General features: G+C 37.1%; 1 pseudogene; it reads left to right on the top strand.

Moving 5' to 3' along the window:
• The first annotated feature begins 1,242 nt into the window (after window positions 1-1,242).
• On the top strand, window positions 1,243-2,141 carry LOC123239662 (annotated as a pseudogene).
• The last annotated feature ends 16,355 nt before the right edge of the window (window positions 2,142-18,496 follow it).

Below are 18,496 nucleotides of genomic sequence, written 5' to 3' on the forward strand. Positions count from 1 at the left end.
AAAGATGGAGTCTGAGTAAGGACCTGCCTTTTTAAACTCAGCTTTACAAAATGCTATGGCTATCTAAAGGTAATAAATGATGACTGTCTAACTATAACTAATGCTGTCAATTAGGTAACTTCACAGATTTAACTCCTCTCTAATTACTCTCCTTATTAACTCCACAAACATATAAGATAAGGGAGGGAAAGCAGGGGTGGTATTAGGAAAGGAAGATATAAAGGGTTTATCTAAATAATAATTTCTTAAGTAGATATATCAAAGCTAGGCTAAATTTTAATATTAAAGCTAGGTACTCAAAGCACTCCACTCATTCACAACCTCCCTCCACGGAAGATCCAGTCAACTGCCTCTCCTCAAGATTCCAAAAGCCTAGCAGCTTTTGGAACTCAGCCAAAACTAGAAAAAACTATATGACCCCAATTCTGTATACTACAGTGTACAAAATGGAAATGAATATAGAGAAACAAATGTAAACTTAGATACAGACATTAACATAGAGACATAATTATAGACATAGACATGTACAAAACATATGTGCAGATATAGACACAGTTATGGGCATAGACACAAATTATCAGTATGAACAAAGGTATAAAGGCAGAAAAACAGGAAATGCAAAAAGACAAATTCTAGCTTTTCTAATAGTTACCCTACATAAATGTTACATATTTAAAATGGAAACATTTTAATTAGAATTGAACTCTTTTTTCTCAGATGTTTTTGTGAGGAATATTCCTGGATTTTTCTACAAGCTGCATATATTCTCTAAAGACATATACTAATGAAGTATGATTTCTCCAAGTGTATAGATAGAATGCTGGACTTGGAATTGGGGAAACCTAAGAACCTCAGACACTTATTAGTTATGTAACCTTGAGCAAGTCACTGAACTTTCATTTGCTTGTTTTTTCATCTGTAAAATGGGAAAATAATAGCCCCTCTTTCAGGGTTTTTGTGAGGATAAAATGAAATTATATTTGTGAAGTGTTTTGCAAACCTTAAAACATTACATAAATTACTTAAATAATTTAATTTGTTTTAATTTTCCCAATTTTTACAACCGGGTTCTAAAAGAGCTAATATTCTCAAAATGTTTATTATAAGAGAGGAAATGATTCTTTAAAACATACTAATTAAAGTGAATGCAGCATTGAATAGCATTTTATTGCATTCATGGTGGTACTTGTACTGACTTTTATTAATGTGTTTTTTTATTTAATATTTTTTCTTTTAGCAGACATGACAGAGGAGAATAAGACATTGGTGACAGAGTTTATTCTCACAGGACTCACAGATATCCCTGAGCTTCAGATCCCTCTCTTCTTATTGTTTTTGTTGATTTACCTCACAACCATGGTGGGGAATATTGCTTTGATTGTTCTTGTTTGGATGGACTCTCACCTTACACACCCATGTACTTATTCCTCAGTAGTTTAGCTTTTTCAGATGCACTGACTTCCTCTTCAGTGACCCTTAAGATGCTGGTGAATTTTTTGACTAAGAGCAAAATTATATCCCTTTTTGAATGCATGATCCAATTTTATTTTTTTGGTGCCAGTGCAATCACAGAATATTTCCTATTGGCTATGACGGCATATGACCGATATGTAGCCATTTGCAATCCTCTCCTTTATCCAGTGAGGATGTCCAACAGACTATGCAGTCAACTGGTGATTACTTCAAATATAGCTGGCTTTCTTCATTCAGTGATTCATGTGGGTTTATTATTCAGATTAACCTTCTGAGAATACATTATTTCTATTGTCAAATTTTATAATTGTTTAAAATTTCCTGTACCGACTCATCTATTAACACACTGGTAGTTTTTGTTTTCTCTGCCTTTATTCAAACTTTCACTTTTATGATCATCATAATCTCTTATGTCTATGTCATCTCTGCTATCCTGAGGATTAAATATGAAAATGGAAGGAACATGTAGTGCCCATCTACTCTCTGTCTCCTTATTCTATGGAACTCTTTTCTTTATGTATGTGCATCCTGGGTCTGGTGCTGCTAAAGATCAGAATGTAATGTATTCCTTGTTTTACACTATCATAATCCCTCTGTTAAACCCATTTATCTATAGTTTGAGAAGCAAAGAGGTCCTTGGTTCCCTGAAAAAAGTAATAAAGAAATAGATGTTTCTGAAATGTACTCCCAAAATGTTCATTTTTCAGCTTTTATCTAAACAAATTATATCTATATATGTTCATTTATTTTTTCAGACATCTTTGCATCTAACTACCAATATGTTCAGGCTTCATCTTACAATTATAATTAGCCCTTGTTCCTTTTCCTTTCTTGAGTTTCCAACCCATCCCTATGCTTACTTTAACTGACAAACTTCTCCAAAAAAAGGTGAAATCTATAGATCCAAAGCTTCCCTAAGCCAGTTTTGGTCCATGTCATTTCATATAGGAAATGCAGCATGGAATAATGGATAAAGAAAGTATTGAAGACCAGAGCTGAAGTCCTACTCTAACATATTCTTTCTGTGACACTACAGTTGCCATCCATATAAATAGGAGGAGTTTGTTTTCTCATAGGTAGTTTCCTATACCTATGAAATCACCGATCTGGAACAAAACCTGCACCAAATTTTCCATGTTAAATCCTTCTGTTTTCATGACAGAAGCAAAATGCATTTATTGAGAACTACAGAATGGATGCTAGTCATTTTATCATCCATTGTCTTCACCCTCTGAGATTATAATAAACAAGGAGATGGCCAGATTCTAATCCCCTGACAACATAAATTTTTGGACTTCTTAACTCCCATCATGTCCAGCTTCTCTCTATTTTGCTACATGCTGAGGTAGTTAGAAGGATTATTCAAAACTGCTTCCCTTTCAAGATACTGAATTTTGTAATTCTTTTTGCTAACAAAAATTTCATGCTCTTTCATCTTTCCCACTCATTTTTTTACTCATCACTTATCTTCTATTCATCCTTTTTATAATCTGTGATCTTAAAGTTAATCTCTTTGAGTCAGTAAAATAATATTTTTCTGAAATATGGTGAATGAGACCCCATAGGGAGGTGGGAAATGGGATGGGGGAAGAGCCTATTATGTTCCAGGTGCACTTTTTACAAATATGTCGCAACAACCCTGAGAGGTAGGCACTATTATTATCTTCATTTTACAGTTGAGGAAATGGAGGCAGAAGTTAAAGTGACTTGCCCAGGGTCACACAACCAGTAAGTGTCTGAGGCCAAATTTATACTTAAGGTTTCCTGATTCCAGACCCATTACTCTATCTACTCTGCCACCAGCTACTTCTGGTGATCATATAACATAAATTTTCTCCAATCACCTTCTCTTTTCTCTCTTCTACTGAAATGAATGGTTTTACCTGTACCCTATTTGCTCAGCCATTCCCCAACTGATGGACATCCCCTCAGTTTCCAATGCTTTGCTGTGATGAAAAGGACTGCTATAAATATTTTCACGTAAGTAGGTCCTTTCCCCATTTTTTTATTTCTTTGGGATACAGACCTAGTAGTGGTATTACATCAAAGGGTATGCACATTTTTATAGTCCTTTGGGTATAGTTCCAAATTGCCCTCCAAAATGATTGAGTCAGTTCATAACTCCACCAGCAAAACATTAATGTCTCAATTTGCCACATTTTCTTTACTGTCATAATGGCCAATCTGATAGGTGAGAGGTGGTACCTCAGAGTTGTTTTAATTTCCATTGTTCTAACCATGAGTGACTTAAAACATTTTTTCATATGATTATTGATGGCTTTGATTTCTTCATCTGGAAACTACTTGTTCATATCCTTCAACAATCTGTCCACTGGAGAATGTCTTATAAATTTGACTTAGTTCCCTATATATTTAAGAAATGAGGCCTTTATCAGAGAAATTTGTTATAAATCCCCCCCTTTTTGTTGTTTCCCTTCTAGTCTTGGTTATAACCTCCTTAATGAGACTTATCCTTCTATTTATACACAGGAGTGTATTGACAAATGTTTAACAACCCAGCTCTTCCCCCTCAAAATATATATGTACAATACTTTTAAGTTTATTCTTTATCACTTTCTTAAGTCTAGACAATTAACAAAACAATAAATCAATCCTTGATTTGTAGCATTTGCCCATTTCCAAGGTCTAAGTGCACACTTTGTCTAGTAGTTCACATCCACCTAACTATACTATTAGTGAAACCTCTGTCCTCTTCACAAGGATAATATGAGAGATTTTGTCAAATGTTGACTGGAGTTTAATTTCAAAAGAAGATTGAATCTTGTATCAAAGGATCTAAGTTCAAATTCTAATTCTGCTATTTATTAAGTAGGGGCAGCTCAATGGCACAGAGGATAGACTACCAAACCTAGTTTTAGGAAGACCCTGAGTTCAAAGCTAGACTTAGACTCTTTTTGGTTGTGTGACCCTGGACAAATCACTTAACTGTGTCTACCTCAGTTTCCTCATCTGTAAAATGAGCTGGAGAAGGAAATGGAAAACCACTCCAGTGTATTTGTCAAGAAAACTCTAAATGGGGTCATCAAGAGTCAGACACAACTGAATTGCCATAACATTTACTAGTTGCATGGCTTTGGACAAGTAACATCTTCTTGGGTTTTATCATTTGTAAAATGAGAATTTAGGTCTTTATAAGCCCTGAATTTGTGATTCTACAATCCTATCTTTACTGCATTCTCCTTATCTACTAGTCAGTCAGTAAGTCAATAAATATGTATTAAGCACCAGCTATGTGCTAGCTTTTTACCCTATCAAAAATGAAGTAAAATTAGCCCAGCATTATGTATTCTTTATGAAACTATGCTGGATTTTTAGCGATCACTGATTTCCTTTTCTTTTCATAGAGGATGGGGCCTATGATTTCATTGGCAGAGGTAACTTCCAGATGAAGAATTTCCCTTTTACAAATGCAAGTTGGCACCTCTATGGAGGTATAGTTTTAGAAAGTTGCATAGACTTCTGAGAAGTTATGTGATTTGCCTAAGATCAAGAAGTGTCAAATTAAAACATGAATCTTATTCTTTCTGACTCTGAAGCCAGCAATCCATTCATGATAGCAATCTTCCTTTTCTTAGGGTACCTTTTCATAAAATGTTCTAGAATTTTGTTAGGAATAGAAATCAAGCTCATTGCCCTTTGGCTTATATGTTCAATCAAACTTTCTTTTTTCAACATTAGGACATTTAACCTTCTCCAATCTTGTGTAAGCTCTCCCATTCTCTTATCCGTAAAGGATCACCAATAACAACTCAACAATGATATTTAATAATTCTTTCCATATTCTGGGATGTAATTTGTCTTGGTCTCATCTCATGACTTGAATTCACTGATTATCTTATTTATCCACTTTTGGATAATAGTTTTTATTCTATTCTCAGTACAATCATAATTCTTCTTGGAGTAGAAAAGAGAAGTTACATAAGAGCCTACTAATTTAGCCTTATAAGTGTCATTCATCATCGTCAACATTGCTTCAATCTGTTATAAGGAAGAGAGGGTTATAGTAAGAGATGATGGTCTGCAGAGAAGAGATGTGTGGAGCTGGAACTCAGGTGCTGTTAGGCTCTCTCTCTGGGGTTTGCTGCCTTGAAGCACCTGGAAGGGGTGGTGTCAAATACCTGGTGGATTTCCTGGACCTGTTCTTCCTGTTGAGACCTATATTTCCCTTGGAAGAAGATCTTTGAACCTGAAGCTAGCTTGAACCAACATCCAGCTATCTGCATCTGTCAGTAAGCAGAGGTCTGAGTCCATCTGGACTTGGGACCTTTCCCTTGGGTCCCTGTCTCTGTCTCTCTCCTTTTCCAAGACTCTTGGAAGACCTCTCCTATTACACTTTTAAAACCTACATTATATTGTATATATGGTATACAGCAGCTAAATTATTTGTGTGCAACTCATCTTCTCTATCATATTGTAAGCTCCTTATGGGCAAGCAAACCATGTGGTATTCTTAGTATTGTTGTGAGGGTTTATTTAGTAGTTTAGTTAGTAATAGTGTTGGACCTAGCAGGAAGGGCTGGAGGATTCCAAGATGGAATGAAGCTTGTGCTATGAGAGAGACTCCATTAGTGGTTGGCACAAACTGCTGCTAGCCCTGGGAAATCTCAGAGTTAAGGAAACCCTGTATCCAGATTCCCTGGGATCCTGAGTCGTGGAGGCTTTCAGCAAGTAAACAAGACCTGCAGAGCTGCTTCAAGTGGAGAAGGGGTTTGGCATCTGGTGGACAGCATCTCAAGCACACTTTCTCTACTTGGGTACCTTGGACCACCTTGGCTCTTGGCATCCTGTGATCATCTTTGGATTATCGTGAGAACCCTCAAAGCCACCCTCAGGCCCTTTAGCTGTGCTGGCCAAACCTGGCTGGAATCAGGTTTGAAGCAGCCTTCCCAGTGACTCCTGCCGGGCTTAGGTCAATTAGGATTAGAGTAGTCAGGTCCTCCCCTTGCCCCAGTGGTTTGCCCTTTAGGTTTTCAAGTGCAGAATCCCCTATCCCATCTTTATTATTACTCTTAATTAAACTGTTAAAACCTTTACCTTGCCTGCTGGTTCCATAGACTCTGGCCTAGTGGTGAGCTGGGTGACCATTGGCCAACTGCCATTCTTGACAGTTACTAGCTTAGTAGTGAACCTTGGTCTCCCTATCCTGGTTGGTCCTGTCTCTCCTTCAACCCAGTGTGTGTACCCACAAACCATTTAGGTCACATTTTAACATCCCTGTTGCCCCATCTTTTACAGTATCCAAAACAATTTATTAGATGTGTATTGAATACTATAGAGTTTATCATAAACTTTGGGGAAGTTATAACTGTAAGTGACCGAAGATATTTAGTGCAATTTTAATTGTCACAACTGGGCATGTCTGATGGGATTTGTAGATCAAGTCTCCAAGTCTCAATAGGGCAAATTTACTTCATCCTAAAGAGAAATCTTGGCAACTGTGGAAGTATTTCTCACATATACAGAAACTCCCCAAGGTCAGAAACCAGTTTTCCATATTATGATTATTGGTTTTGAAGCAAATAGAAATAAGTACTTGATTTTGAAATATAGTCACTGAAGAGCATCTTCACAAAGAAGAACAACTGCACTTTCCCTCCTGAATCATTTTATAGGAGCTAAGTGAGTATATAGGGATTATAATTTTTCATCTCTCCTCTTCTTCTCCCTCTATTTTCTTCCCTCTCCTCTCCTCTAATTATATCTTCAACTATTGATCACTAACTGACATACTTCACTACTTGTGTTGTGTATTTGATCAATGACTTTTTGAAGGGGTTATAGATAAGATATTGTTAAATTTTTTTTCCTAAAGATATTTAAGAAAAATGTTTCTAGGGAAATATAATTCTCCCCTCTTCTCCCCTCTCTCTCCTCTCTCTCTTCTACTCTCTTCTCTCTGTCTTTCCCTTTTTTATTTTAAAGAAAATGTAACAAATGGAAAACATTTTTTCTCACAGTAACTTTAACCTTCGTTAAAAATACTTTGAAGCTGAAGAATGCTAAGGAAAAATCAATAGGTTGACCAATTCAATCCCTGGGATGTTTTCCCTGCATAATTCTAAAATACAGAAGGGTTAATGTTTTGCTTTTCCATCAAATATTTTCATGTTAAAATTTAATATGTAAAAGAAAATAGTAAATGGGTAAAGATTACAATTAAAATGATTATATGACTTTGAATGATTTCTTCATAATTGATCATTTTTCTTTGTTAGAATATTGAGGTAAATTCTAAAAGCCGTGGTCATTGATGACTTATTCTTTCCTTTTAAGAGAAGAAATATAAGAGGAGAATCTTGTAACCAGATAGAGAAACATGAAATTCTCTAATGTCATAGAATTGTGAAATATGGACAGAGGGACTTAATACTGTGTCAAACAGAATCCATCACTCTTTCTGGTATGGATTCTTTAAAACAATTGCCTAGAAATGTCTATCTTTGAGGTGTTTAGGAAAATAATTTTTAACAATATTTTATCTATCACTCTTTCAAAAACTCATTGATAAGTCTATAACAAAATAGTGAAGTATAGGCCATTCAATGATTAAGATATAATTAGACAAGTTATTTCAAAGCTCAGTTCCATTCTGAAAGCAGAATTATCTTCTTTTGCTATTTACTGAACCCTCAGCAAGATGTAAAGAACCTCTATTTCTATGGCAGTATGCATTTTTGGACTTAAATTCATCCTGCTTAGGCAAGTACCAAGTGATAATATCACTCACAGGTATAACTGGCAGGCCTTTTAGAGTGAAGCATCCCTGATTCCTCAAAGAACAAAAATAAAACAGTTTACACATGTCCAGGGAACTTTCTGGTAAGAGAAGGAAGCTAACCAATAAATCTAAGATTTCCTCACTGTAAAACTTCCAGAATTCTGATTGTTTTAAAAATAATCTTAAAAAGTTTACTGAAGTTTCCAAAGAAAATCAGACAAGCAACTTCCCACCATTAAAGTGCTTATTCTAATAATTACATCCAATATTTATATAGACTTTTGAGGTTTTAAAACCACTTTATATAGATTATTTCATTTGATCTCAAAAGTCTTATGAAGTATGTGCTATTTTTATGCCCATTTTATGGATGAGGAAAATGAGACATAGACATTCAGAGACTTGCTCATGATCACACAGATAGTGAAAAGTGGAGGCAGCATTTAAATCCAGATCTGTTGGGACACCTGATATAGCCCTCTTTCTACAACCTTCATTCTCCACAAACCAAATGGACACCAGCAATTACTAACAAATATATATCCCTAATCTCTATACACCCATAATCTACTGAATATTTTTCACTATTATATTTAATTTATTCTCTCTGTGTCTCTGTCTCTGCCCCTCTGTCTCTCTCTGTCTCTGTCTCTATCTCTCTGTCTCTATCTCTCTGTGTCTGTCTGTCTGTCTGTCTGTCTCTCTCCTCTATCTTTTCCCCTGTCCTCTTTCCCCCAACTTTTCTTTCTCCCTCCCTTCCTCTTTCTCTCTCTTCCTTCTTGTCTTTCCCTCCTTTCCTCATCTCTATGGCCTTCTCTTTTTCTCTGTCAAAATTTTCCCACTTTTCCCTGTGAAGTATATTTTCACCTTTCTCAGAACAAAAATTATCAGGCCATATAGGATCTATGCAATGTATATAATGTAATAAGCATTATTGCATTCTGGACTCTTTCTAGGTTTCCTCTATGCTTCTGTATTCTGTAGCAGTAGCTAGAGCCCTGGGTCTATAGTTAGCAAGACCCAGGTCCAAATTCAACCTGACGCTTACAAGCTATGTGACCCTGGGCAAATCAGTTCTGTCCCTAGAATGGGGATAATAATAGCTCCAAAGTCACAGGGTTTTTCTGAGTATCAAGCAAGATAATATAAAGCACTTAGTACAGTTTCTGGAACATAGTAAATGCTTAAAAAGTTCTTGTTCCCCTTTTCCTTTTGTATTGTTTAATTAGGTCCAGTTTGGGACTTTACCAATATGAGAAAACTTGAAAGGGACAAGAGAACAATAAAGCTTAGGGGAATTAATTTATGGCTTATGAAGATATGTTTCATTATGCTAATTTTTCTGGAGAAGAATGATATGTGTAGTATGAGCTAGCTAGCCTAATGTATGTTCCTTAACCTTGCTGAGTGGCACTGTAAGTGACTGAGATAGCAAGCAGATTTGATTTCTAAGTTCTGCTCTTCACTAGTTCTGTGACTCTAGTCAAGTCACTACACCTCACTGGGTCTCAACTTTCTCATCTACAAAATGGGGACATTTGCAGATGTTGTGTAAAAGTGATTTGTAAACCTTAAAGTGCTTCATAAATATAATCTACAGGGCCTTCCAAAATTCATAGTATAGTTGAAAGGGATTTTTGGGGGGTATTAGATTAAAATGGTGATAATAATTTTTGTTTTTATCGAGCATAGTTCAGTTTATTATTTGCTCCTACAAAAATATTTGTGCAGTAGCCAGAATAGCTGCCTAGATTCTTTGGACTGAAGGGAGAGTATTAGTTTTAAAAGATGGCCAGTAATGTCTCAATAATAAATGGTCTTTTCCCACCAGTAAGAGGCTATGAAGATGGCATCAAAAGCAACTTTAGTAAAGCTGCCCAGAGTGGTAGTATATCCCCTGGCAGAAGTAAAAATCATTAATTTACTCTATCAGCAGCAGCATTTTAGGCACTGGAAATAAGACAATGCCAGTTCACCCTTGGCACAGGGATCAATCAAGAACAACAAGATTAATTCTTAACATTGAATGACCTTGCAGGGCACTATATGGAGTGGGACAGTCTTATTTCCCTAGTATCCTTGCCTCACAGGAACAGTAGGTAGCTTGGCTCAGATGATAAACCATGGATGATGATGCCGATGATAACAACAATAGAAAAATTTTGATAATATTTTATTTCTCCTTAATTACATGTAAAAACAATTTTTAACATTAAAAATTAAATTTTTTGAGCCAAATTCTTTCCTTCCTTTTCTTCTCCCTGATAAAGAGCTATGAATATTATTTTAAAATTTCATCACTGGGAAGTAGGTGTGACCATCATCCTCATTTTGCAAATAAGGAAACTGAGGCAGAAAAAAATTAAATGATTTGCCCAGAGTCACATAGTTTCTGAGTTTCTGATTTAAGTTTCTGAGGCTGTATCTAAATTCAGGTCTGCTTGACTATGGACCTAACATTTTATTCACTGTGTCATCTAACTCTTTCTTGGAGCACTTGACTGCCAGGCAAGTGTGCCCATAGTAAGTTGTCAATGACAACAACAGGGCTGAATATGTTATGATGACCATATTAGTCTGTTTCTAAACAAGTATTATCTGAAGAACCTCAACTTTGAGGAAGGCTTTAGGAAAATGACAATAATCCCAGGCTCCATAATGGAAAGAGAGAAAAGAACATCTCCTTCAAAGACTTGGTTTTCATGTCCTTCACTAGGTAGCCATGCTCAGTGATAGGCACCCAATCTTTGTCTTTCTACTTTCTTCTGGTCTCTCTGTCTGGCTTCACCTTAATCCAGACCTCAGTCCCTGCTGTTAAAACCATTGAGGGACCTGCCTCTTCCTCATACTCCAGGGCTCTAAGAGCATCCCCTTTGGGACTCACTAGAAATAAAAATGGGATGTTATAAAGATGACAACTGGTAAAAATTGAAATGTTGCATTAGGAATTTATTAATTTTTTATAAATAATGGTATTTCATGATATTGTAATGACTGGTACAGAATATATATTAGACTGAGTTTTCTTTGAAATTGATTTGGGTTAAATGAGAATGTCTCTATATGCTCACAATTAAAACAAATATCATTATTACTTATTGAAGTCAGAAAATTGAATTATATAAAATGGAAAGAACTCTGAAAATTTAGAATAATTCCATGCCTGTTAAAATAATTTCAATAAATGGTAAGTCGGGGTATTTTATACTAACAACATAGCATATTTTATCAACTAGTATTTTGAAAAGCCATGTAAAAATAATGAATTGATCTTTTAAAATCAGAACTAGACCTTGTTTTTTGACAATATTTTCATGAAACATAATATGGAAAGTGAATTCCTTCAGAGTTCTGGGATAGAAATCAGAAAAATCTGGATTTCAGACACAAGCCGTATGACTTTGAGCATGTTACTCCATATATCTGGGTCTCAGTTTCCTCATCTGTAGAATGAGAAAGTTGAAATTCACATTCTCTTAAGATTTCTTTATGATTTCAAATTCTATTATTTTAGCTGTATTTTATTAACTTACTGCCAGTATATTACCTTCAAAGCATTCAAGGCACTCTCTTACCTACTTACAATGTCTCTTTATAATTTTATTTTCCTCTCATCTGCTGTGTACACTATATATTCTAGCTAACTTTTACTATTAGTCTTTCCCTTATCATAACCTGTTTCTCTTGCCTCCATATTTATATGCTTTTCTCCTGCCTTTTGAATGATTCTTTCCACATCTCCATCTGTTCCATTTCTTCTTTTCCTTCAAAGCTAGAGAGAACACTCATCTAAGGAGTTTTCTATGATCCTAACACCCAAGAGTGATCCCTCTCTTCCATAATCTCTTAATGCAATTTAGACTTCTTGCATCCAATATTCCATGAATTCCTGCTTTTGTTATCTGTAAGCATGTCTTTCCTTATTACAATGCAAACTCCTTCAAAGAAGGGGGCTCTAATTTTATAATCTGTAAGGTGTTGCCTGGCTTCATTTACATGTTTTACATATACAAATATCTTTCTGAAAAGTGATATTCAAATATTTTGTTTATTTAAAGAATCAACAAACACCAAGAAAATTTGAAACACCAAGAAAAGCAGCCTCTCAAAACTTGAACAGAGATAGGGACAGATCTGAGAACTGAAGGAAAGCAACTCTACAGATATAAGTATTTAGAAGATCTGAGAGAAAATAGCTTTTGTGGATGGGGGCAGGGAGAGAAGCAGGAGGGTACTTACTGAAAGGAAAGATGGCTAACGTGCACCTTTTCCCAGCGTTTAATTTACTGTCTTTTAAAAAATAGGACTTGGAAGTTTTTAGCTAGAAAGCTCTAGTCAGCAAACGAGGGGACTAAGGAACAATTATAGATTGAAGATATGTAGTGTCAGAAAGAGATGTCGATTTGGGGTTTTTCAACCAAAGACTGAGTTGAGACATTAGAAGCCAACAACAGAAGCTGTAGGATTAGAAGCTGAGACATCAGAAAATCACAAAACAAAGAAGCTAATAGAATTGAAAAAAAAAAAAAAACACAGCAAAAATAGAGTAGAGGAATGGAGACTGAAGAAGATAACATCAGCTAGTCTGAACTGATCCCACCTGAGATCACTTGAATAAAGACAGACAGGCTCTACAGTTGGTGCTGGGAAGCTAAATTTAATTGGGGGATATAAGGATAAAAAATAATTATGACTGAGATAAATATAGAAATTAGTATTTTAATTAAAGCCATGCTGATAGATAAAGTCATTAGACCACACGCTTGTAAGAATTCAAAACTGCCGCCTAGCCATAATTGTTCCCTCACATCTCTTCCTGAGTCTGCTGGCCCAGAGGCCACTCCCCCCTAACCCAGGAGATTTAAACTGACATTAGCAAAAGGTCATCCATATAATGTACTAGCTTGCTCTCAGTGAATATGATGGTTTCAAGATCTCTTTGCAGGATTTGGCAAAAGATATTCGCACTTTCTGCGAATCCCTGTGGAATTCGCATCCAGCAGAGTTGTTTTCCCTCCCAGGAAAATGCAAAAATCTTCTGACTGGACTCATGCAGAGGTACAGTAAAATATGCACAGCACAGGTCCAGGACCGTGAACCAGGCTGCATTACTTGGAATCTCGGAGATGATATTTGCCGGGCTAGGTACCACTGCATGTCCCCTCTTAACAAAATTATTCACTGCTCTTAGATCCTGCACAAAACGCCATTGTGTCTTGCCATTTGGATCTTTCTTCGGCTTCTTAATGGGTAAAATAGGTGTGTTGTACTCGGATATAGTGTGGACAAAAATGTCTTGTTCTAGGAGACTTTGGATAATGGGTCTGATACCCTCTGTGGCCTCTTTGCTCAACTTATACTGAGGAATTCTAGGTGGAGTACCCTCTTTCACCTCAATCTTAATTGGGGTGGCAGATTTCGAAATTCCCACATTGGTTGAATGCTTAGCCCAAACCTCCTCTGGGATATCTTCTGGTATTTCAAAGATACTCCCTATGTGTTGTTCCTCCTCATCACCCTCCACTTGCCCTAGGAATAGCAAGGGATGGTGCTTGAGTGACTGTTTGGGTAAGTGTAGGAATATTTGTCCTGACCTATCACACTGGATAGTGGCACCTAATTTACAAAGAACATCCCTCCCCAGGAGATTGGATGGACAACCGGGTATCAACAAAAAAGAATGATCTAAAGTCATTGGGCCTATTTTCACCATCTTAGATCTTAGCTTGGGCACCAACTCCATTTGCCCAGTGGCTCCTTTTACTCTCACAGACCCCATTAGTGCACAATTTTCTGGTGCTGATGTCAACACAGACCGGGTTGCTCCAGTATCAATAAGAGCAGGATAGATTTGATCTCCTATTGTTACCATAACCAAAGGTTCCCTGCCTTTAACTGTCTGATCAACAGGTACCAAAGTTGTTTCTATTTCTATGTCTCCCAAATCCCATCGATCTTGTTCTAGGACTTCTGTCTGTGCTGGCTCAGGATTCTGTGAGTGTAATGATGGTAAGTCTCCTTCAACAATGGCTTGTTGGACTGCCAATGCCTGAATTGGCATCCCTGAACTGTTCATGAGCCTATCAGTGTCAAAATGTATCTCAGTTTTTCCAGACCATGAGTAAGGTAGAGTGTCCTTCTCTTCACTGAACATGCTTTGCTGGACTTTAGCAAAGTTAGATTCAGGAGAGGTATTCCTCTGCATTAAAGGAAATTCTACAGAATTGGGAATGTGCTCATGGTTCATGTCTACATCCCAATCCTGTGAGTCTATGCTTTCTTCTTGTATTTGCTCCCTAGACTCCATGTCAGTAACAGGAAACTCAACTCTAGATGTATTTTGCATAGGAAAGAAAGTCAGTGTTGAAGATTCTTCCTTTGTCCTTATTGATGCCATTTTGTTCCTCTCTTGGCTACTGACATTTATGAAACTGAATTCCTTTAAATGCATTAACTCAGAATCTACTCCAAAGGCAGCTCTCTTTGGAGTATCACAGGCTTGAAAGTGTGCTACATCTTCATGCACTTGACCCTGAAGTAGACTTGGTACAAATTCTCTAGCTCCAGGATCTAGCTTTAAAATTCCTCTAGACTTGTAGCTACTGGACTTTTCACTTTCCCTTCCAGCTTCCCTAGTTGGTGATAGAGAAGAGGTAGTGCCTGTGTCTGAGAATTCAGCACTTTCGTTCTCAATGGTCTGCAGGAGCTCATCTCCCTTATTGACACTGTCCATTTCCAAGAGATCTCCATTAGAACAGCTGTCTATATTCATTGCCCTTACTGTTTGGCTTTGCTGTACATGTAAATGATCCACAGTCTTACTACAGAATGGTTCTGTCCCCCCATAGTGAGAATCAAGGAATGCTACTTTCTTCAAGCTTTTATCAAGAACTTGTGCAGATGTGCCTGGTTTTCTGTCAGTGTACCCCATATCACTGTTTCCTTTCTCATAAATTCTCTCCTTAATTTCTATTATATCTTCCTCCATTTGCAATTCCTCCTCAGTTATCTTTGTAACTTTGTGTTACCTCCTCCAACCCATAACTCATAATATCTTCTGCACCTATTTTATTCTTCTCACATTCCTTTGCTACATCATTATCACTGCCTTTCTCTTTTCTTGCAACAACTGCTTTCTCTAAGACTGCTTCCTTGGTTCATAATGTACGAGGTCTAGCACCTTGGGACAGGTATTCTTCCATTTTTGACAAGCTTGGGGACCTACTAAACTTGGCACAGTCATGGTCACAACATCTGGCCTTAACCTTATCACTGTATCTACTAATGTTGTCCCTGTTGTTATTATTGTTGGTGTTATTATTGTATCTGGAATTGTAGTATGTATTCCTCCTGTTGTTATTGTTATTATTTCTGTTTCCAAAGTTAATCTGAGACTTATATCTACAATCCCTTACCATGTGGCCAATTTTTGAACAAAGGAAACATCTCTTAATTTTGTTGGTAGCACTGCCACTAGTTTGTCTAGGCCTACTTTGGCTCCTCTGATTGGTGGACATCAGAGCCATATTTTTTATTTCTTCCACCTCCCTGGCCTTCTGAGCTTCCCTCAATTGCTTTTTAAGCTCAGCAATCTCTCGATCTTTTTCAGAGTTTCTAGATGTTTTAGAGTCACTATCCTTTGAGTCATGGACATAAGCTGCTGTCTTTATCATGGTCTCCCATTGTGGGCAATGCAGTCTAAAATAGGTTTGAATGTAATTTTGACTCCCTTTTACAAATTGCCTCCTGATATGCTGAATGTTGTCTTCAGCAGTCATGTCCCTGAATCCTAGAATAGTTTCTCCAGCTTCCAGCAGTGTGTCTAGATATAAGCTTGGATGTTCCTCCTCCCCCTGCTTTAACTTTTCAATTGAGCCCCATGCATTTGATCGTTTGGCATGGAGTCTCATCGCCTCTGCCAAGTCCTCCCTGCATCTCCTAAGATACGTCATGTTTGCTTGAGATGACAGCTCTAGATCTTGATCATGATGCTAGGTTGGGATTGTTGCTTGTTTCTACCAGAAATTTAGCTTTTTCACTTGGGGTAAATAGCTCTGTTAATAAGAGTTCCACATCTTCAAAATTAGGATTATACAGCCTGACTGCCCGTTTGAATTCTTTTATCGCCTTATGTGGATTTTCGAAGAACTGGGGGAACCTCCTTTTTAAAATCTCTAGATCTGGGGCAGCTGGGTAGCTCAGTGGAGTGAGAGTCAGGCCTAGAGACAGGAGGTCCTAGGTTCAAACCCGGCCTCAGCCACTTCCCAGCTGTGTGACCCTGGGCAAGTCACTTGACCCCCATTGCCCACCCTTACCACTCTTCCACCTATGAGACAATACACCGAAGTACAAGGGTTAAAAAAAAAATCTCTAGATCCCCTCCAGTAAATGGTTTGTATCCTTTAACATGCATAATCCCAGCATCCAGTTGTACTATTGTTCTGTCTGTAATAGGAAGTATTGTTACAGGAGCTGACTCTGCCCCTGCAACTTCTTGCTTTTCTGGGTTGTCCTTTTTAATCTCTTGTTGTTTTTCACCCCCTTTCTTAGTTCTGGCCGTGCTTTCTATGATTTCCAGCTGCATAATTGTCCTGGCATCAAGTTCTTTCCCTTCCCTTATTTGTTTGTTAATTTCTATTAGTGTTTTCATATATTCCAACATTTTTTCCATAGCCGGGTCAGTAACCTTAGTGTTTCCAAAAGTAAAAGCCAGTATCTTTCTTAAAATCATTATGGCTCCATAGCCAGTGGCAGTCATGGCTATGCCTGTTAGTACATAAGCCAATGCCTCTCCAACTGTAATTGTTAGCCATAGATAAGTGTCATAAAATTCTATTATTGATCTAAAAAATTGGGGAACAGTGACAAACCAAAATGTAGCACAGGTTTGCCAAATCCCATAAATTAAAACAGCAGAGCACCCCAAGGTAACAATTGCTCTGTTTAACATGTCAGCCATCTTATCTCTTCTCCACTAGGTCCTAATAGTACAACTCCTAGCTGGCTGGCCAAAACTGTTATGATTATAATAACAGATAGTTTGGAGAAGCAGATAAATGTGTCAGGGTGAAGATCTTTAAGTCAAGAGCCAGAGATTGACAGGCTACAGTGAGGAAAGGAGGGGTAAAACACTCCTGCTTCTCAAACCCCTCCCCCTCTAACTGCTTCTGCTTCAGTTGGTAATGAAGACAGGGATAGGATTCTTCTGGTAAGTTTCTCTTATGGCTGAAACCCCAATAATGTTTCTTTCTTAAATTTATATTCCTCTCGGGTCAGTTAGAGGAGATATAGAAGCTAGTTATCTAACTGTTGAGGACAGAGGAGATCTTAAACTGGTAGCCAACAGTATTCAAACTAAATATACAGACTGAATTGTAAGTATCTTCCAAATAATTATCAGGCACAGCTTTGAAGGTAAAAAGTTATATTAGGAACTAACAAGGAAAATTAGAGAAGTCAGTGAAGGTTTTAGGATAAATGAAAGTTGACCCTGAACTGTTAAATTGATGCCCTCTTCCCCCTCCTCACTGGAGGGATGAAGCACTTAACAAAAGCTGGCTCTCTTGCTATAGATAAATATCTTACTCTCTAATTGCTAAGTAATTATATAATTATATTAATGAAGAATAGTAATGACAAATAGGCTAACCCTATGAGTAGAAATCACTAGCTTATACTACAATGGTTTCTCAGGAGAAACCCGAGTCAGGAGAAACAAGCAGAGTCCCTGCTCACATCCAATCCCACAAATAAACTGTCTTCAACCCTTCTCAACTGCCCCTCACCCAAAGTTCTCCAGGGGGGTCCCTTGGAATTCTGGGTGAGGCTCTCCCTGTACCTTTGCAGGGATTCCATGCTTTGCATCTGCACACAACAATATGTGGTATAAAATAATCCCTAAAGAGAACAAGGGCATGAAAGTTTGTAGTCCAGACTTGTGAGCTGAATTGATTTGAAAGTCGTATGGAAATAGCACACAATTTATCCAAGTTAATTACAGTTTCTCTATATTTGCGGGAAGCAAACTAGCTTTTTCTATGACTAATGTATAAAATGACTGCATTTATTTAAAATTTTCCTCTTTTCACAAATAAGTAGGTTCTGAAATGCTTGTTTTTACTAAAAATATATTCAAACAGAAAAATCAGGTCTTAATTATGTTATTTAAAACATTACCACAGAAAAATATTTTATTTTTCCATTACAAAAAGTCTGCCTTTCATATATCTTAGTGATTGTGTACCTTTATTTTCTTTCAATCTAGATATTAGATCTTGTGTAGAC

This window comes from Gracilinanus agilis, chromosome 3 (assembly GCF_016433145.1).
Source record: "Gracilinanus agilis isolate LMUSP501 chromosome 3, AgileGrace, whole genome shotgun sequence".
Taxonomy (NCBI): Eukaryota; Metazoa; Chordata; class Mammalia; order Didelphimorphia; family Didelphidae; genus Gracilinanus; species Gracilinanus agilis.